The following is a 21,600-nucleotide window of genomic DNA, read 5'->3' as shown; positions in this document are numbered from 1 at the left end:
TTTCTTTCCAACGGAAAAGGTTTGTCGATTGTACATCATTAAAACCTTTCAGGTATCCTTCAAAAGGATATAAACAGGATGGAGTCTGTTCAGAGGGTGGCTACTAAAATGGTTAGTGGTCTTTTTTTTTTTCTAAAGCATATGGGAAAGGACTTAAAGATCTAAATATGTAGACCCTAGAGGAAAGGTGAGATAGGGGATATATGCTAGAGATATTTAAATATCTCAAAGGTTTCTCCTAGGACCAACATGCCACGATCCACGCGGGGTCCCTCTTCAGTCTCTTCCACGCTGCTTTCGCCTCGCGGTTGTGGAGCTCTGCTTTCTTTGAATCCTTTTTTTTGTTTGTTTTTTGTTTTTCCCAGTCATTTTTGATTTGACTCCGCCGGGGCCCCTCTTCTCTCCAAAAGATGCCTTGATAGGGCGGTGTGGTAAGTTTTTCCCATTCTTTATGGTCGATTCTCGGCAGTGTCGCTCTTCGGTGGCCACCGGTCATTGACTGCTCACCAGCTCTTTTTCATGGCGTCGTTGGGATTTCACTGATGCCCCCCAGTGCCCGTGGACCATGTCCATCAAGGATCTGCACAAGGTCTGCCCTCTGCCTGGGGGTGTCGCATGACGTCTGGGGGTGTTTTTGTGATCAAATGACCTCCAAGGGTCGTCGGGCCCATTTGGATAAGATTGAGAAGAATTTCGGGTCCAAAAGGTCTGATCCTTTGACTCTGGCGTCAGGTGTGTTGACTCCCAAAGGCCACGGGGAGCCTATGGACACGGATCCATTGATATCCATTCCTCCTCTGGGGCCCTCTCGGGAACGAGAGGCCAGGGACAGGCTGTCATCTGTGTCGACGCACTCCAGGATGTCAGGATAGTCTCCATTCTTTGAGCAAGCCAGTACGCACTCGGGGCATTCCAGGATTGCTTGTCCAACCAGGTGGTCCTGATACAGACCGACAACCAAGTAGCAATATTGTATATCAGCAAGCAGGGAGGAATAGGCTCATTTCTCCTGTGTCAGGAGGCTGTCCAAATTTGGTCATGGGCTCAGTCCCAGGGCATGTAGCTCCGAGCCTGGACGGAGAATGTGGTGGTGGACCGGATGAGTTGAGCGTTCTGACCCTACGAGTGGTCCCAGGATCAGGAAGTAGTGGGTTGCCTCTTATGCCTTTGGGGGGGATCCCAGCCATGGATCTCTTTGCCTCCCCCTGCAACAATAAGGTGAGCCATTTCTGCTCCCTATACAGGGGAAATGGAAAGCCAGCCTCTGATGCCTTTGCCTGCCATTGGGGTAAGGGCCTTCTGTATGCGTATTCTTCACTTCCCCTGGTGAAGAAGACTCTCCTGAAACTCTGGCAGGACAAGGGGACCATGATTCTCATTGCCCCCGTTGGCTGAGACAGGTATGGTCCCGCTCCTGTGGAATCTCTTGGTCAGAGAACTGATCGGTTTGGGGACCTCCCCAGACCTGATCATGCAGGATCAGGGCAGGCTGTGCTATCCCAATCTCAGGGCATTGTCTCTGATGGCCTGGATGTTGAAAGGCTAGTTTTGTAGCCCCTTAACCTCTCTGCCAGCGTGTCTTGGGTTCTGGTAGCTTCAAGGAAGCCTTCTACCAGGAAGTCTTATAACATGAAGTGAAAGAGGTTTTTCATCTGGTTTGAGAGTAACGGCTTGGATCCATTTTCTTGCCCCTCTCTGAAGTTGCTTGACTATTTGCTGCACCTTTTGGACACTGGTCTGAAGACCAACTCGGTCAGAGTACACCTAAGTGCCATCAGGGCCTACCACCAGGGCGTTGATGATTCGCCTGTCTCTGTGTAGCCCATAGTGGGAAGATTCATGCAGGGCTTGCTTCAATTGAAGCCTTCCCTGCGGCCTCCTGTTATGTCCTGGGACCTCAACGTGGTGTTGGCTTGGCTCATGCAAGATCCTTTTGAACCACTGCGCTCCTGTGATCTGAAGTAGCTGCCTGGAAGATTATCTTCTTGGTTGTGGTCACTTTGGTGCACAGAGTCAGCCAGCTTAAGGCGTTGGTGATGTATTTGCCCTACACAAAGTTCTTTCACGATAGGATGGTCCTCTGTACTCACCCGAAGTTTCTGCCTAAGGTGGTGACTGATTTTCATCTTAACCACAGTCAATCGTTCTGCCCATCATTTTTCCCAGACCCCATTCACATCAGGACTAACGGGCTCCGCATGGGCTCGAGTGGACAGCAGGCCATAGGCAGTCCATGCAGCTCTTCCGCCAGCCAGTTCGAGAGTGTGGTTACCAAACAAACACTCTCGACCTGGCTGGCAGATTGTATTTCCTTCTATGTGCAAGGGGGCTTTCAGCTTGGAGGCCACGTCAAGGCTCACTCCATCAGAGCCATGGCGGCTTTGGTGGCCCACTTGCGAGCGGTCCCCATGGATGAAATCTGTAGGGCTACGACGTGGAGTTCGCGCCACACGTTCGCCGCCCATTACTGTTTGTAAAAGGGATAGCCGACATGACAGCAGTTTTGGCCAGTCTGTCCTTCAGAATCTCTTTATTTATTTTATTTATTTATTTATTTTTAATTTTTATATACCGGAATTCCTGTATGCAATACAAATCATTCCGGTTTACAAGTAACGAAAAGGTTGCCCTGGTCTGGGAGGTTAGACCGGGGTTTTGTACATAGAACATTAAACATTGAACAATAACAATCAACCATTAAACATTATTACAAGGAACATTGAAGGTAAAAATAACATTTAGCAAATGGCAATTAACATTATTAGTGTTTTGGAATAGAATGTGTGTGTACAACTTTTTACAAGGAACTTTAGTAGTGAAGATATGCTATAGAACCCAACTTTTCCTACCTAGGACCCATTGTTTGGGTTCGGGCCATCTCCCTCTCTTACCAACAGCACCATTATTTTGTGCCCGTTGACACCTGGTTAGGTTCCTGTTGGTTCTTGCTGTTGCTTGGCTGCAGCCTATAGCTTGGTATGCACCCAAGTGTGAGGACTACCTGCTGCTTGTCCTAGGAGAAAGCAGAGTTGCTTACCTGTAACAGGTGTTCTCCTAGGACAGCAGGATGTTTGTCCTCACGATACCTGCCCACCATCCCACAGAGTTGGGTTTCGCCTATGGTGGTTGTTTTATTTTTGTGAATTCTATATTACAAGACTGAAGAGGGACCCCGTGTGGACGAGTGGATAGTGGCATGCTGGGCATGCTCAGTGTGCCAGTCAAAGTTTCTAGAAACTTCGACCAAAGATTTCCTTGCCGAGCTCCATCTGATGATGTCCCCCATGTGTAAAGAGTAACATCCCGCTGTTCTAGGATAACATCTGTTACAGGTAAGCAATTCTGCTTCCCATGCACAGGACATGAGCCTCTTTCAATGGAAAGGGGGCTCTAGAATGAGGGGGTCATGCGATGAAGTTGAAAGGGGGTAGACTCAGGAGTAATCTTAGGAAACATTTCTTTATAGAGAAGGTGATGGATGCATGGAGATGGTAGAGAGAAAAACAGTATCTGGATTCAAGAAAGCATGGGATAAATCAGGGGATCTCTAAGGAAATGATAGGAATTATAATGCTAAATTAATTGGGCAGATGGGCACACTTGATGAGCCATACGGTCTTTTTCTGCCATCATGTATCTATGGCTGTTTGAGATTCAGTGAGTCTCAGGATTGGGATCTGGCCACCCCAGGCTCTACTTTGTTAAGAAAGGATAGAGAGGACAGAAAAGGGGAAGGAGTAGCACTTTATGTTCCAAACAATATCCAAGCAGCTGAAATGCAATGGACGTGGGGTAGAGACGAAGCTTTATGGACCATTTTAAAAAGAGAAGATGGTGCTTTCATTTATATTGGTGTGGTCCACAGGCCTCTGAGTGATCAAATCATCCAAAAGGTGGGAAAGAAAGGAGAAGAGTTGTTCCTTGGAGATTTTAGTCTGCCGGATGTGGATTGGAGAATCCCTTCTGTGGAATCTACAAGAAGTAGAGAGAGAGTGGATGCCCTTCAAGGAGCTCTGCTCAAACCAATGGTGATGGAACCCACGCGGGGAGGGTGTGATCCTTGACCCTGGTGCTCACTGATGGGGGATACTCTCTCTAATGATCAGGTAGGGGCTCACCTGAGCACCAGTGATCAGCAGACGGTATGGTTCGATTTCGCAAGTAGGAAGTCACAGGAAGATCCAAGTTTTGAATTTAAAAAAAATACAGACCTTGTCAGGATGGGGGAACGCACCTGGGGGAAGAACGAGAAGATCGGCAGAAAATGGGCGAGGTGGGGCCAAATTAAAAACAAGTTATTACCAAGGCAACAAATCTATAGGTTAGAAAAGTAAACAAAAGTAAGAGGAAAAAGAAACCTATCTGGTTTCAAAGGAGGTGGCGGAGAAAAGAAAGGCAAAAAGGACAATGCTCAAGAAGTATAAAGGATCCCAAACAGTGAACCGCAAGGAAGAATACCTGGTGAAGCCGAGAGAGTGAGAAAGCAGAGGAAGGGACAGGTAAAGTGAGGTGACAAACCATTCTTCAGATATATCCGAGAAATGGGAAATAGGGGTGGAAGCTTTACAAATGCTTTTTGCAATTTCTTTTTCATTGTGGGGTTGAGCCATTTCAGGTCCATCCCCGGATCGTTTTTTTACCTCTTTGTTTCCCATTTAAAAAAACAAAACAAAACAGAATCTGCCCTGACCCTTCCCATTTATTAAAGTATTGGAGCCCTCCCGCAGAAGAGAATACATGGGAAGAGCTTGGAAAACTCAGGACGAGGCTGTGGGGGCACATCCCAGGAGACTGAGGGAGCCCCGTGAAAGACCTGCTCAATAGATCCCTGGAAACGGGACTGGAGGAGAGCGGTGCTGGTCCCGTTTCACAAGAGTGGGAGCAGAAAGGAGGCTGAAACCTACAGGCGGCGGGAAAATGAATGGGGACTCTGCTGAAGGGATAGGATAATGAACTATCTACAATCCGGAGGGGTGCTGGACCCGAGGCAGCAGGGATTCACCAGGGGGAAGGTCCTGTCAGACAAATCTAATTTTGTGGGGGGTTTTTTCTTGATTGGGTGACTAGAGGACGGGATCAAGGAAGAGCGCTTGATGTGAAATACTCTGATTTCAGCAAAGCTTTTGATACAGTCCCGCATAGGAGGTTCCTGAACAAAATGAGAAGCTCGGGAGTGGGTGCCCAGGTAGTGGCGTGGATTACAAACTGACTGACTGACAGGAGACGGCGCGTGATGGTAAATGGGACCTGCTCTGAAGAGAGAGCCGTGTTGAGTGGATGCCACAGGGATCAGTGTTGGGACCGGTTCTGTTCAATATCTTTGTGAGCGACATTGCGGACGGGATAGAAGGTAAAGTTTGTCTATTTATGGATGATACTAAGATCTGCAACAGAGTGGACACGCCGGAAGGAGTGCAGAGAATGAAAAGTGATTTAAAGCTGGAAGAGTGGCTGAAGATTTGGCATCTGGGGTGTGGTAATCCAAAAGAGCAGTAAGAGATGGGGGTGAAAGACTAATGTGCACTGATCAGGAGGAGGGGGCTTGGAGTGATAGTGTCTGGTGATCTGAAGGTGGTGAAACAATGTGACAAGGCAATAGCTAAAGCCAGAAGGATGCTGGGCTCACTCAACGCACAATAAGGCTCTGGAATTTGTTGCCAGAGGATGTGGTTAGTGCAGTTAGTGTAGCTGGGTTCATAAAAGGTTTGGATAAGTTCTTGGAGGAGAAGTCCATTAACGGCTATTAATCAAGTTTACTTAGGGAATAGCCACTGCTATTAATTGCATCAGTAGCATGGGATCTTCTTAGTGCTTGATGGACCCTTGGTCTGACCCAGCATGGCAATTTCTTATGTTCTTATAGAGAGAGGAATAACCAGTGAGAAACAGGAGGCGGTGATGCCCTTGTACAGGTCCTTGGTGAGGCCTCACTTGGAGTACTGTGTTCAGTACTGGAGCCTATATCTCAAAAGAGACAGTCAGGATGGAGGCGATCCAGAGAAGGGCGACCAAGAGGGTGTGGGTCTGTATCAGAAGATTTATGAGGGGCTGAAGGATCTGAATATGTACACCTTGGCAGAGAGGAGGTGCAGGGGAGATAGGATACAGACCTTCAGATACCTGAAAGGTTTTAATGATGCATGAACTTCAAACCTTTTCCGTTGGAAAGGAAACTGTAAAACTATGGGTCAAGAAATGAAACTCCAGGGGGGACGACTCAGAACCAACATCAGGAAATATTTCTTCACAGAGAGGGTGGTGGATGCCTGGACTGCCCTCCTGGAAGAGGTGGTAAGGAGGAAAACAGTAAATGAATTCAAAAGGACATGGGATAAACCCTGCGGATCCCTACAGCCTAGGTGATAGAAAACGAAGGAAGGAGTGCATAAGGATAACCTACACGGAACGGCAGAAATTGCCCTTAACAGAAACATGGGGGTAACCCGCACGGAGCGGCAGTTGCTACCATAAGACACTTGCTGGGCAGAGAGAATGTTCTGGTTGGTCTCTTTCTGCCGTCATTACTACGTTATGCAGGACACCATAGCACCACATTCTTGTACTAACCCCTGGGGAATTCTGGAGTTTGTGGTCTGCTTGGTTCTGGCACTGGTTGTGATGCTGCTTTTGTTTTGTTTTGTTTCTGATTGAGTAGGTTTCTTGCAGCTCTGGTGGTAGCATTTGCTCCAACACTGCATGCAGCACTGATTCTTGCAGGTCTGGTTCTGAACTTGCTTCCAGCATTGGTTCTGATCCGCGTGTTGCTTGCAGTGCTGTTTCTGTTCCTTGCTTTCATTCAGGCACTGGTTTATGATGTTTATTCTTGCGTTGGTCCTAGTGTATTTCTTTTGCTGGCACAGATCTAAGGCTGGTGCCGGTGCCATTTCTGGCATTCGTGCGTGTTTGGTACAAGTACTATATTTGGTTCTGATGCTAACGTTATCCGTGGTTCTGGTGCTGTTGCTTTTTCTCAAGCCAGTGCTGCTTCTGCTGTTGGCATTGGTACAGCTCTGCTATCTGGTGCCATTTGCAGGTTCTCGAACCAGTGCAGTTTTGGCACCTGCGATGTTCCTGGTTCCGGAGGTGGCTCTGTTCTTTATATCTGTGCTGCTGCTGGTTCTTGAAGTAGGTACGGTTCCAGTTTTTGTGCTGTTCAGCCTATCCGCGAATTGAGGGCTGCTGCTGGCCTGGCCCAGAATGAGAAGTGACTCATTTCCATATGAAACAAGCCTGGGCAGGGTAGAGAAACGAGGAGGGAGAGGGTGGGGAAGGAAGTAAGGATCAGGGGAGAGAGAGGCAGCAGGATGCGTGCTACAGTCTGCCCTCAGACCCTTGCCCCGGCCTGCCTCCTCTCTCTGCCCATCTCTTACTGCCTCAGTGTCTGCAGTGGCATCCTTTCTTCCTATAGCAAGAAAGCTGGCAGGAGCAGCCCTGAATCTCAGGCCGTTCTCAGCAAGGGAATGCTGCTGGCGACTGTGCGGACAGGAGCCTGCGTGAATGTGTATGGATGCACACAGTCGCGGTGCGGCCTGTTATGTCCTGGGGGACTCTGATGGGGATGCCCCCCTCTGAGCCTGAATTAATGCAGATTCCCTGAGCCTTGCTGGGTAAAGGGTCTCTCCAGAGCCACTGGGGAGGTAGTTGGGCTGCTTTGCTACTCATATTGTATGCCCTGGGATACTGCACAAATGCAATAGCATAGGAAGTTAAGATTTCCCTCCATCCCGTGTCAAACATTAACAAGATATGACAGTCCTTATATTTTGTTCATTCATTATACTGTCATTACTATTCCTTATTTTTATTCTTGTTTCATTTTAACCTTGTGTGTTAGTTTGCCCGATGTCTGCCCCGAGCTCAAAGTCATTCCAACCGTTCCGTGGAGCAGATTTGATCTGGAAGGCGCAGATGCCCAGCGTGAGCAGAGCCGTTTAATCTGCTGGCTTTTATCAGTGGCTAGGGTTGAAGTAGTCCATTAGCCGTTGGACCGGCAGTCTCACGATATCGAGAGCCCGCGTCTGATCTTTTCTACGTGCCGAATGAATGGAAATGGGTCTTTTCCAGAGCCGTGCTGAGCCCACAGGCTACCATGTGCCAGCAGGGCAAGCCACGGCAACGGGTTGAGCTCTTGAGGGCTGAATGAAAAGGAGGCGGCCTGAGGCAGGCGCTATGCACGCACGAGGTGCTGCTGCTCCAAACTGTTCCTTTTCATCATCGTCTGCTCTTGTCTAATTTGCAGCACATCTTTGCTTGTCAGCTCGGCCTCTGGCCACCGTCTCCCGTTGACAGCCCAGACTGAACAGATAAATACAAGCAGTAGCTGTAAAAAATCATTCTGAATGCGTTGTGGTATCTCCCTTCCTGCCACCAGCTCTGTTCTTCCTCTTTGCTTTTCCCATCTGCATCTCTCCTGTCTATCTGTGTTTGCCCTGCTCCACCTCAGCTTCCTCTTCCCGTCTCCTTTCCCCTCTGGTTCTTTTGTACTTTCCACCCAAGGCATTTTCTCTCTATCCACTAAGCGGGTCCTGTCCCCTTTCTCTCTCTCTCTCTCTCGCCTTTTCTTCCTGTCTCTTCCTCTCGCATTCTCTCACCTTCTACCCTTCTTTCTGTTTTATTTCTCTTACCTTAGCTCCTTCTCTTCCTCCTCTCAGCTCACCCTTTCACCTGCCTTTTTTCCTCTTCTTGTCGGGCCCCCTCATAATCTCGCCTCTTTTTGTCTCTCCATTTCACACCTGACAACATTCTTACCCGATTGTTCACAGCTAATTAATAGCTTTATCCCCTGCTCTCTTCCCCCACTTCTCACACGGAGGGAAATCCGCACAGCTCGACAGCTGAGGCCCGCAAAGCGTCTGGGACATTCCACATCAAGTGGACCAGTTTTTAAAATCGTCCCCACTCGACCATCTCCGATTTTGCTGAAAGTTTATAAGGATGTACATGTATGTTTGAAACGAGGTTCTGTAAAGTTTTAGCTCCAAATCTTAAATACCTGTGGCACTGTTGCCCTTTCACTGGAGGTCCCACCAAGCCCGCGGCTTCAGCTACGAGGATTTTGCAAACTTTGGCACATAGCCATTATAGAAATATAGTGGCTATGATGCTGAAATTGGACATACTAGCTCAACTTTTGCTGGTGAACACGAAAAAATTAGTACCAGCAATCACAAAACAACATGTCGGTCTTAATTTAGTGTCAAAGTGGCTTAAAAATCACGCGACATGACATTTAAGCCATACTTTGACCAAGTATAACTCAAAACCAAAAACCACTAGTAACTGGTGCTTTACCCTGTATACCAAACAGCTACATGACTTTGCATTGCTGCAATATCAGGGTCAAAGCATATGTATTTGTGGAGATATTCACACCCACATATGATGAAAAACGTTTAATGATCAAATCTGACCTATTTTTAAGATCAATTATCCCAAAAAGGGTACCCCTCAAATCTATTTATTTTGATATCAGTGGAAAGAGCAAATTTTTCTCTACAAGGATCATCATTTTCCTTTTTGGAGTCTCTCAGTTTAAGAAAAGAAAAATGCCACTGAACATGGCGTTTTTTAATCATATGCAATGAATGGTAACTGCACTATTTAAACCCTTGCGTTGGTCCATGGTGGTTATACCACTACCAATTCCCTAAGAATTGGTATTATAATCCTATTAAGAATTGTAATAATGCCAAGTCTTTTGAGAATTGGCAGCCCCATCGCCTAGGGGCCTGTCGAGGATCCACAGCCATCGACCTCCGCTCAAGCCGAGCCACCGACTAAAAAGCCGCGAACAGACCGGACACCCTCCACGTCTCGTTCGCAGGCACCGAGGAAACCCTCACCCTCTCGGGGTGTGGGGGCCGTGATCCCACTGGTTACGGTGGTCCCTCCGGCCCTGCCTCAGCCTCCCTCTCCCGTTGAGCCGGGTATTGTTACCCCTGGTCTCCGGGCAGAACTGGACCGGCTGGTCCAGGAGGCCATCGAGAAAGCGATGAAGAAGTTACAACCTCCATCGGCACCGTCTCCGGCACCGCTTCCGGTACCGTCTCCGGCACCGACGCCGGCACCGACTTCGCCACCGAGGAGGGAACCGACCACCGAGCCGTTGGTGCAAGCTCTAGCACCGCTACTGCGCCGCATGGAGGCACTTATGACGGCCCTTCCATCGGTGATTCCAGTACCATCGACAACACCACCGTCTCCGACTAGATTCTCATCGGCAGGAGAAACACCGTTCCGGATTCCCCCTTCCGGGGTGGTTCCATCGGTGCCTTCTGGTATATCTCCACCGATTTATCCTTCAAAAACCAACAAAAGATACCCAATATTAGGCTTGGGATCCTAGGCTAAGACACCCACCCTCAGGCTTCAGAACCTGCGATAAAGAGACCGCCCGTGGCTGGCCTTGCACGGCTATCGGGCGTGGCCCCTAGGCGATGGGGCTGCCAATTCTCAAAAGACTTGGCATTATTACAATTCTTAATAGGATTATAATACCAATTCTTAGGGAATTGGTAGTGGTATAACCACCATGGACCAACGCAAGGGTTTAAATAGTGCAGTTACCATTCATTGCATATGATTAAAAAACGCCATGTTCAGTGGCATTTTTCTTTTCTTAAACTGAGAGACTCCAAAAGGAAAATGATGATCCTTGTAGAGAAAAATTTGCTCTTTCCACTGATATCAAAATAAATAGATTTGAGGGGTACCCTTTTTGGGATAATTGATCTTAAAAATAGGTCAGATTTGATCATTAAACGTTTTTCATCATATGTGGGTGTGAATATCTCCACAAATACATATGCTTTGACCCTGATATTGCAGCAATGCAAAGTCATGTAGCTGTTTGGTATACAGGGTAAAGCACCAGTCACTAGTGGTTTTTGGTTTTGAGTTATACTTGGTCAAAGTATGGCTTAAATGTCATGTCGCGTGATTTTTAAGCCACTTTGACACTAAATTAAGACCGACATGTTGTTTTGTGATTGCTGGTACTAATTTTTTCGTGTTCACCAGCAAAAGTTGAGCTAGTATGTCCAATTTCAGCATCATAGCCACTATATTTCTATAATGGCTATGTGCCAAAGTTTGCAAAATCCTCGTAGCTGAAGCCGCGGGCTTGGTGGGACCTCCAGTGAAAGGGCAACAGTGCCCCAAGTATTTGATATCTGGCCCTAAAACTTTACAGAACCTCGTTTCAAACATACATGTACATCCTTATAAATTTTCAGCAAAATCAGAGATGGTCGAGTGGGGACCACTGGTCCACTTGACATGGAATGACCCGTCTGTGCTCCCCAGACCAAAAGGTGCAGAGGCGCACAGTAAAAGCAAAGCGGTTAGCAGACAGGGCTGGTTGAAATGTGAACATAGCAGGCCTGTGGACCAAGGAGAGTCGGATCCTGTGCTCGTATGTGCTCTTCTGGGGACCAGTCATTAGCCAATTCTCCCAGGCCAGCTGTCGTCTTCTCTTCGCCTCCATTTCTAGTCTCTAGCTGGAGCTCAGGAGCCCGCCTGTGGCACCTCTTGTGCAGAGTATTAATTTGTTGAGCCTCTGGCCTTCCGCACTACAGGACCACACAGCACGCTGCCGTTTCCCATCCCAGGGCACGGGTTTGTTCTGATCCATCCTTGCTGAAGTGAGTTGCTGGGCAGTTGAGTTTAAAACACTGGAGGTTGTAGCCCCAGTTTGCAGCCATGTTGGCAAGTCTCACTCAGACACCCCTATGCTCTTGTTGACCAGGAAGCAGGACCTGGGCATATCTGTCAGTTATAAACTCGCGAAAAAGGTTCTTGTCAGTTGAAATGTAAGGTTCAGTTTTGAGTGAAAGTCATATCCAAACGTTAGGGAAAGGAGGTGTGAGCCATCCTTGAAACATCATTCCCTGGTCCATGAAGCCGTAAGGCTTCTGTTTACACCGTCTGCATAGCCATTCATTAATTTCCAAAATGGGAGCTTCCCTGCCTGGGCTGTTATCCTTTACTGGAAGGACTGAGGAGAATACAACTTGTGAACCTACCTGTTTTACCGTCTCTCCCAGAGCCATGAAGTCGCTTTAGATACACTCGGTATGCTACCTAGCAATATAATTCATGCCAATATGCTAGCATATATATATAATTCATGCCAATATGCTAGCATCAGATAGTCAGAAAGCATGAGGATTTTCGGCCATCTAGGTGCAGTGGTTAAGTCCACAGCTTCGAGGTTTGCAAATTTTGGTTCCTCTTCCATTTTCAGAGGGAAGTCAGAGTTAAAGATCCAGTGACTGTAGTAATGTGGGTCCAGCTATCATCTTGTGGTCCAGTTTCACCTTCCCCCTCAGCATGAGTTTTCCAGCCTTGATGTCTCATTAAGTATTTCACTGATGCAGACCTTATTCTCTTGGATACTTCTCAGTCTTGCCACCTCATCTCTGAATTCCACAACCTGTTTCCTGAGGGAATCGGCCTGCAGACATCTTTTCCACCGAAGCAGCTCCTCACTGTAGGTCAGGATTTTTGTCTGGGCAGCAATACAAGCAGTAACAGTGGTAATGCATGTTTCCTGGCCCCCCTTCAGCTGTTTTGAGTTTCTGGTATTTGTTGTGAGAAATGATAAAGACCTACGTCCCTACCTTTTTCCTCTGTTGTCCTGCAAGTAAACTTATCCAGCAATGTGGACTCTAAACTTCCACATCCTCGCTCAGATTCCTGTTTGCAGTCCTGTTTGCTTGCTCACTTATTGCTTTGAGGCATGAAGTGGCTTGTCTTACTCTTTCAGACTACAGTATATACTTATATTAGACATGCTCATTCATTGCTCCATTTGCTTTGGCGGTACACGCATATCTCATGAATGGATAGTAGGTGCGCAAAACGGGTGTGCATGTATGTAGTCTGCAATAGACGTATGCCATTATCATCTGTTTTGCACACCTACTATCCATTTGCGAGCTATGAGCGTACCGCTGAAACGAATGGAGCAATGAATGCGCACATCCCTAATTTATATATCTATGAGGTGTGTAGTTTATTGTGGTTCTTTTTATAGAATCTTGTTGCTTGGGGTATAAAAAGAAATCGGACTAACTAGAAATTATTACCACAAAGATTGAATAAGTTGCTGCCAAGCAAGCTCCTCCATAAATGTACTTAATTAGCTTGTTCTATATGTAGATGACAAAATTTTGACCCAAATCGTTTACTTGCTCTCCCCTTCCTGGTAAAAAGCAGTATTTTCTCTATTTATGTATGATCTTTAATAGACCTACCCTCTTTCAATTTGTTGGGGTTAATTTTGTACTTATTTGTGTAAGGTCACTAATTATACTATAACGCATACTTGTTTTCCCAAGCTCCCTAAATGGGCAGTACCCTATATACCAGATCTGAGATAGTGTTTATTTTGTGAAGTACTAGTTCAGAGATTCCCAACCTTTTGGGGAATGTGGTCTCCATTTTGACCCCCACGTGCATCTCTCTGATTTTTTTTCATGCAGTTAAATGTCGAACTGAAAATGATGAATGTAATACCAAATAACAATAGGCACTTCAGAATCCTATAAAACTTAATATTAAATAATGAACAATTTCTGATCCAAACTATGCTCTCCCTCTGCCCTCCCCCAAGGCAACTTCAGGAATGCTACTCCCCACTTCCACCATGACCCCTTCCCGAGTACTCGCCCTCCTGCCCTGCTTGCCCCCTTGGTTCTCCCTTTCAAAGCCCGTTCCTGAGTGCCTTTCCTTCCTGCACTCTTCCCCCCTCTCCTGCCCTTCTTCCTTGGCCCCTTTCTGAGCACCTTGCCTCCTGCACTTCCCTCATGCCCATGGCCCCATCCCAAGCGTTCATTTATTTCCCACTGTTTTCCGATAAATTCTCCCTAGGTGGGGCCCAGCATATTGGAAAGATAACACATCCTGAAGGAGACTTAACAGGACCGGCCACAAGGACGACAGGATTAAACTAGACAAAATGTATAACAAAGCTAAACTTCAAACAAGTCAACAGTAGGACTAAGAGTACACCTCAGCTCAGTAAAGTCAACAGAGGCCTAAACAGCTGGAAATGCAAACATATCGGCGTAAGAGGTTTAGGCAGCATTTTCAAGGCGCTCATATGAATACAAACATCTCGGTAAAGCAATGGGTTTAAGGCTCTCCATCGGGTGCCAAGCAGTTTATAGCAGGCCCTTTCCAAGAGCTTTCAGTCCTCTGTGCTCCCACTTCCCTCTTCTCCCTATGACTCCCTTTCCTTCACCCCCCCCCCCCCCCCCCCATGGCCATCCTACTCCCTCCGTGCAGCTTTTTCCTTCACGGTCGGGCAGGCCGGAGCACGGGCAGCAGTGACCAGAATGTAGCTGATGGGGAAGATCCTTGCGGCACTCTTGTGTTGAGGTTTACTTTATTCGAGAGGTTGTTGTTGAACATTACTTGGAAATTTCTATGTGATAGGTAGGAGGAGAACCATTTTAATGAGTTACCCAGGAGTCCTATTTCAGATAGTCAATCATTCCATCCTAATCAACAGACTATGTCGAGGATTATAGGTAACTTTGTCCTTTGTCAAATCCTTTGAGTACTGTGTCATTTAGTGAGAGCAATAGAGATTCAGTGCTTAAGTTTTTCCTGAATCCGAATTGAGAGGGGTGAAGTATGTTGTTCATGTCGAGGACGTCGGAGAGTTGGGATTGGGCGATTTTCTCTATGATCTTTGCAATTAATGTTAAGTTTGATATAGGTTGGTAGTTTTAAATGTTCTCCGGGTCTAGGTGGTTCTTTTTTATTAATGGTTTAATGATTGCTGATTTTAAGCATTCAGGGTATTTCCCTTTGCTGAGGGAAAGGTTGACTATGTCTTTTATTGTTTTGTTTTGTTGTGTTTTCAGTCAATTTAATTGTCTGAATGGGGATACTATCAATGGGGTGGTTTGCTGGATTCATTTTTTTTTTTTTATTATATTTTGGATTTCCAGCGAGGAGGTGGGGTCAAAGTTAGACCATGTTGATGTCATTTTCCGATGCAGTTTTGGGTGTATGTTTTTTTTATTTTATCGGTGAAATATTCCGCATATTTGTTGCTTTTGTTTGTGCTGGAAGGTGTTCTTAGTTCATTTGGTGGTTTGGTGAGGCTTTGTACAATGTTGAATAGCATTCTGGGGTTATGGTGGTATTTATTTATTTATTTATTTTGCTCGAGTAGAAGTCTTTTTTTGCATTTTGGATCCGTTTTTTATAGTTTGCTAGGAGGGTTCGGTAGGCATTGAGTAGTAGGTCAGTTTTGTTCTTGTGCCAGGATCTCTCTTTTTTTCCTGAGTTCGCGTTTGGCTGATCTTATGCTATCATTGTTTTGGTGTTTTGGGTTTTTTATTGACTTTATGATGGTGGGGTTTATTCCAGGGTTGCCAGGTTTTCATGAAAGAACAAGCACTTTTTTCCAAAAAAAGCCCAAACCATGTGAAATTGAAACACCAATGTCTGTGAGTCGCATAGATGACAAAGGAGCTTAACTTTTGCATGTTGCAGAAGGTGCATAATGTGCAGAAATGTCACCCTTACAAAATTTGCACACAGCCTTACTCTCATTGCTGAAAACAGGCTGAATCCAGGCTTTTAGTTCCCGTTCCTCTTCCCACGCTCTGCAGTACTTTTTACCGTACTTAGCCCAGTTCTTTAGCCATAGTAGATCAAAACATTTAGTAGTGTAGCAGCCAAGGCCGGAAACGGTAGGTATGGACAGGCTTTCTTACAGAAGTGATCTCCTGCAGGGAGAAGAAATGAAAGAAAAAAAAAAAGCAAAATGAAAGCAAAAGTGGGGTAGAACAGATAAAAAAAAAAATAAATAGCATTACAAGTTTCCATGTCACATTTTTTTTACCTGTAGTCAGCAGGTATGGACAAGCTTTCTTTTTGTCAAAATAAGGATTTTTTTATAAAGGTGATCTGCTGCAGGGAGAAGAAATGAGAAAAAAAATAGATGAAATCAAGTGGAGTACAACAAATTAAAAAACACCAGCCCCTCTCACTAGTTCCCTCCAAGCACATTCCTGGCCCCCACACACTGAATCCCCCCTCCCTGCATATCTGTGGCCCCCACATTCTCATTCCCCCTTCCCAACATCCTAATTCCTCCCCTCCTGATACCAGGCTGTAGCTGCACAGTCAGAATATTCCGTCTCTGTTGCTTGCTGCAATGCCCTGCTGCTGGCCTTCCTGGTCTGCCCACGTGTGACGCTTGTGCATGCCGTGCTGGGTCTGCCCACAAATGTGTCCTGTGAAGGTTTTGCCGCTCTGATTGGCTTCCTGCTGCAATAATTTAGGGTGCGCCTGCTATGGACAGGCTTCATCGCAGCAGCAGCCAATCCCTGCAACGTCAGAGCACAAGTCCCGCCCAACAAGCCCAAAAAAAACATGACTGGCAGGAAAAAAGCCCAATTAAAAGCAACCTGTGAATCGGGGGGGGGGGGGGGGGGGGGGGGGGGGGGAGCCACGAATGATTAGGAAAAGAAGCCCAATCTCGCGGTAAATAAGTGAGGTTGGCAACACTGGTTTATTCTATCTGCTAAGGCTTTGGTGATGTTGAGCTATGAGTTTGTGGCTGTTTCTGAGTTTGTAAAGGAAATGTTCATGAGTTCATCTTGGAGATTTTGTTGCAGTGTTTTAATATCAAAGGGAGGGCAGTATGTGAAGGTTCTTATGTTGTTTTCGTTTTTTGCTGCCATCCAGGCAGCTAAACTTTTTTTCTCCAATCAATACTCAAGACAAAGATTCTTTAAGTTTGAAATTGTTTATTGTACAGGTAGATTCTACTTACAATTGTTGCATCTCAAACGTAAACCCCAAGGCAAAGATCTTTGGTAACTGGAAACAGGGTAGCAGGAGGGAGGAGGTCTTTGTGTTGCAGGAGTTAGTTTATGGTAGAGGTAGGGAGCTTGAGGGACATGAGGCTGATTTAGTCTTCAGACGAAGGCAGTAAGAGGAAAGGTAAAAACTCGATCGTTTCAGGGAGTTTTATAGAGCGCTGCTGGCTCAGAAGGAAGCATGGGCTGAACTGAATTCTCGGTGAGAGCTGCTAAAGGAAACGCCTCCACAAGCTGGGGATAGGGGCAAGGTCCAATGGCAGCGAGCCTAAGAACCATGTGACACGGGGAGCATGAAGGGCAGTCCCTTGAGCCTATAAGGCACCTAGGAAGACTCAAGTTAGATTGAGGGGCATTCAAGCTCTTCCATAGTGAGAGAAAGTGAAGGGGGGAGGGAGCTTCTCTTAAATGCAAAGGCTCCTCTTAAAGGCAAAGGCTCACAGACTTTTATCATGGGTTACAAAAAGTGTTTCAGTATCAAGAATCCTCAGAAGGGAGGACTGCACTAAACACACTTATTTATTTATTTATTTTTAACTTTTATATACTGACATTCTTACATCCGATGTAAATCATACCGGTTTACATTAAACAGAATAGCAGGAAATAAATTTCCATAGTCTAATACAATGAACATTTCTAATTAAAATTGTTAACAAGCGAAAAGAAAAGGTAAAGAATTGGAATAAAGGTTAAATTACAGAAAAATATAAAAGATTTTAAACTACAATATGTACAGCCACAAACCTGTACCCACTGCTGGGGACAGAACAGTCTGGTATCGCAAGATACCACTATATCAGCTCTTATATCATTATGCAACAGTGCAAAGTTCATTCTAACTGGATCTTTCGATGTTCAGGGAGGTTCACGATCATCTCGGTCTCTCAGTCATCCAGACCATGTCTTCTTCAGACGGTTTCACCAAGCTGAACCGAGAGACAGACAACACAAAGAGAGAGAGAGTCTCTGAAGTGGACAACAGTCCATGGGAGTTCAAGTCTCTTTATGCCTTGTCACCTTGACTAAGGGCCTTATTTTCCAATATCGCATTGGTAACGCATTAGGGGGCGTTACCAATGCAAATGAGGCTTCTTTCGTGCAGTGGGGAAACATCGTGTGCGGCGATGTTTTCGCCATTCGGCTCCGAGAGAGAGAGAGAGAGAGAGAGACTGCCAGACTGCCTTACTATAGTGCCTATGCCCTACATAGGTATTTTAACCCCTATAGGAGGGCCACCTACTAACTCGGGGTGGGGATTAGGTATGAGCGTCGGGGGTTGGGGGCCACTTTCGCATTCCACATGAGACCTACGGACAGAACAGTGGTCTCTAGTGCAGATTTGCTGGCTGTCGGAGTGAGGACGCTCACTCCAAGAAGTGGTTTGGGCAACGTTCTCTCTACCTAGCTTGATGGACACTCTACCTGGGCAACAACATGCTAGGTGGAGAGAATGTTGGCCAAATCTCCGCTTGGAGTGAGCGTCCTCACTCCGACGGCCAGCAAATCTGCACTAGAGACCACTGTTCTGTCCGTAGGTCTCATGTGGAATGCGAAAGTGGCCCCCAACCCCTGACGCTCATACCTAATCCCCACCCCGAGTTAGTAGGTGGCCCTCCTATAGGGGTTAAAATACCTATGTAGGGCATAGGCACTATAGTAAGTCAGTCTCTCTCTCTCACACACACACACTCACACTCACACTCACACACTCACACACACACACCTGTCTGGGACTATCGTGGATGGCGGTAATCCTTTTCAGGCCTGTAACGCAGTCCATAACGCGAGGTTGGAGTTGTAGTTATTAGCCGCGATAGCAGCCGCGCTAACACTGCGGCTGTTTCGCCGCACACGATACACAGGTTCCCGCTTTACATATGCTCCGCCCCCTGAATACCAAATGACTAATTTGCATTCGCAAATCGCGTTAACAGCTGTTAACGCGATTTGCGAATTTATCGCATGCGGTAAAGTGCTTGGAAAATGAGGCCCTAAGTCACTTCACCCTTCATTGTTTCAAGTACAAATGTAAATCGCAAGCCCTCTGAGGCAGGCACCTACCAACCATACCTGAATCAGTATCTAGCCTTGGATTTGGAAAGGTGGGTAATCAAATTTAAAATGCTCAATCCACCACCCTATTTGTGACAAAATAATCTCCTGACTAATTAACATTGCTTAAATTCCCCGGAGGTCCCTAATCGCTCCCTTCCTCCCCGGCCTGAGTCCAGATGCGCGTGCATGTATGCACAGCTGTGTGATTTATAACTTGTGCACGTACGCTCTGAGCTCCTTGCCTAGTTTGGTGAGTCTGGATAAGTTCTGAGGCGCCTCGTTGCCGACCCGGTGAGCCCTGTGAACCCTGCCAATAGCGGGAGGGCCAAGCGTATTATATGCTTCCTAATGTAACCCCCTTTCATCTTCACAGCTTGACCCTGCCTGTGCATTATTAACACCCTTTTGAGATAGTTGAATGCTTCCATCGTATTATGCCTTTCCCTAGGACTTTGTAGTGCAAACTCTGCACTGTTTCGGTAGCCCCTCTCTAGACTATTGTCCACCAGAGCCTGGGTTGCTGGCCTGGCCCTGCACATGTTTTGGGAACAGTGGGGGCCAAGAGCAGCCTCTTGTTGCCAACTCTAGGTTGCACACGGTGCCTGTTCTCTTGCACTGTTCTCATGATGACAGTAAGAAACACTGGAATAGGAGGCTGAGAGCCGCATGGAGTCAGCCAGGAGCCAGTGGCAGCAATGGAGATAGGAGAATGAGCAGTGGGGGCTTGGGGTAATAGTGAGAGTGAGCAGGGGTTGGTGAGCATGAGGAGGAAGAAGGGGAGCAGTGGAGATGGAATAGGGAGGGGATGAGTGGAAGCAGAGTGGGTTGGGGATGAGTGTTTTCTTTTTCTTCCACTGCTTTAACACCAGAAGCAGTGATCTCGTGGTGCAGAGTGGTGATGCTGTCCTAGGACTGAAAGGAGAATCTCTATGGATTGGCGTAATGCTGTTACGCTATGGTTCCATTACCTTGTTTAATTGTAACTGCAACCCTGATGCACCAGTTATAGTTTTATTGTTCTATGCACCCCTTGTTCTAATGTAAACCGGCATGATGTGATCTGCTCATGAATGCTGGTATATAAAAAAAACTAAATAAAATAAATAAAAATGGTCTTTTCTGATCTTAGCCAAAAAAGGGGTTTATTCCTATAAGAACCTCCTTTTACATGTTCTCCCCATCCCTACCCCAGTGCTGTAGGCTCATGCATGGTATTGCCAGAGTGGTAGTGTGGAGCCTTCCAGCGCACGTGTGCCCCTGCTGCTGGCAGGTGCACTTGGACACAAGGAGTAAGGCAAGGTAGCCAGGTTCCTTCCTGGGAACAGTGACAGGCAGTAAGTGATGCCCTTCCTGACTGAGTGTGAGACAGCCCGGGAGCAATGACCCAGGCATTGATCCCCCACCCCAGCCGAAGGCAAGATGGCCTGCACTAGTGAGAAGCAGCGAGTGGTTCCCCCCTCCTCCCTTCCTTGGTCTGAGAGATGACCTCTGATCTTGATTCTCCTGTATGAGCCTCTCGCTTCCTCTCCTTGCCCATGCTTTGTGTGATCTCGTGGCGGGGTCTTTGTGCCTTCCCTTTTATTTCTGTAACTCCTCCCTTCTTTTTCTCTGGTTGTAGGAATTTATGCTAATAGAGGTATAATTTCTGTCTCTGTTCTGGCCCTGCAGTCCCTCGGGTATGGAGCAGCTTCTAATGCTGAAACCTTCTCGGCTGCGCGAACAAGAAACGTCGTATTCGTGTGGCAAGAGCACTCATGCCTGGCAAAGGGACGTTCCCAACGAAGGATGGCAGCCTGTCCGTGTGTCATGCACTGCTGTTGTGCCTAAAGCTGCCCCCAAGCTGCATCTGCAACCCTTTTACCCTGTTTAAGGCCATCGGCATGGACTCTTTTTGCCCCAGCATGGGTCTGCTCGCCCTGCCTCCTGGCCTGGGACCGTGGACCTTGGAAATCGGTCCAGGGTCTGAGACGCTTCATCCCTGCAGCAGTCTCCACGATAGCCTCTAGGTACAGCCCGACGGGCATGGTCCCCATGTGCTAGTGTATGTCTACGAATTTACGCCATCGTGTGTGTGCTCTGTATTAAGGTAGACATTTAGGACGTTTTCACGCTGCCGACAGGGTCGTCGGTGGAAGGACGGGATGTCTCCACACTGTTACGCGACTGGGGGGGGGGGGGGGGGGCGCGTGCTGCCATTTTTCGCGGCACAGAGCGCGAATTCCCGCGAGCTCCTCGCGCGTGCCGTCCGGCCGCCCACCGCGCCTGAAATCGCCCCGCGCGCGCGCGCGGAGCTGCAGGGCATTGGCCGCACACTGGCCAATGGCAGCGGAGGCGTGCTCCCTGCAGCCGATGACATCACAGGCTGCTGCCGCCCTCGTAGGCAGGTAGATGAGGAAGTTGCACGAGGCGGATGTTGCATGGGCCCGGTGGGTGCTGTTCGCACGTATCCGATCGCCCGAGCTTGTCGGGCGATGGGTGATTTGCAGGAGGAGGGGCTTGGCTCTTCCTAATCCGGCAGGTTAGAGTGCAGCTTGCTTGATAAAAACACCTTACGGATTAGTCGTTTGAAACATTTTGCTGCTGGTGGTAAAAGCCCGAACAAAGATAGGGGGAAGTACTGTGAGGTGTGTGGTAGGAGAGAGTGTGCCTTGAGCTCGGGTGCACCGTGTGGGAGTAGAGAGATGAGCCACCGGTTTCC

At 47.2% G+C, this 21,600-nt stretch overlaps 1 protein-coding gene across 4 annotated transcripts in view; it reads left to right on the top strand.

Annotated features, from left to right (window-relative positions):
• Positions 1-21,600, top strand: part of FAM214B (family with sequence similarity 214 member B) — a 228,128-nt gene that overhangs the window by 56,917 nt on the left and 149,611 nt on the right. The window contains exon 1 of one of the 4 annotated variants that reach the window (XM_029581770.1): positions 20,370-20,908. The exons of 2 other annotated variants lie outside the window; for them this stretch is intronic. The gene's annotated coding sequence lies outside the window, so the exon portion shown is untranslated. Of the gene's footprint in view, positions 1-20,369; positions 20,909-21,301; positions 21,421-21,600 lie in introns of those variants that run through there. One more of the 4 variants, XM_029581789.1, reaches the window with a different exon arrangement.

Source organism: Rhinatrema bivittatum, chromosome 1, assembly GCF_901001135.1.
Source record: "Rhinatrema bivittatum chromosome 1, aRhiBiv1.1, whole genome shotgun sequence".
In the NCBI taxonomy this organism is placed as follows: domain Eukaryota; kingdom Metazoa; phylum Chordata; class Amphibia; order Gymnophiona; family Rhinatrematidae; genus Rhinatrema; species Rhinatrema bivittatum.
The sequence above is the reverse complement of the archived record's forward strand: the minus strand, read 5'-3'. Positions and strand labels throughout refer to the sequence as shown.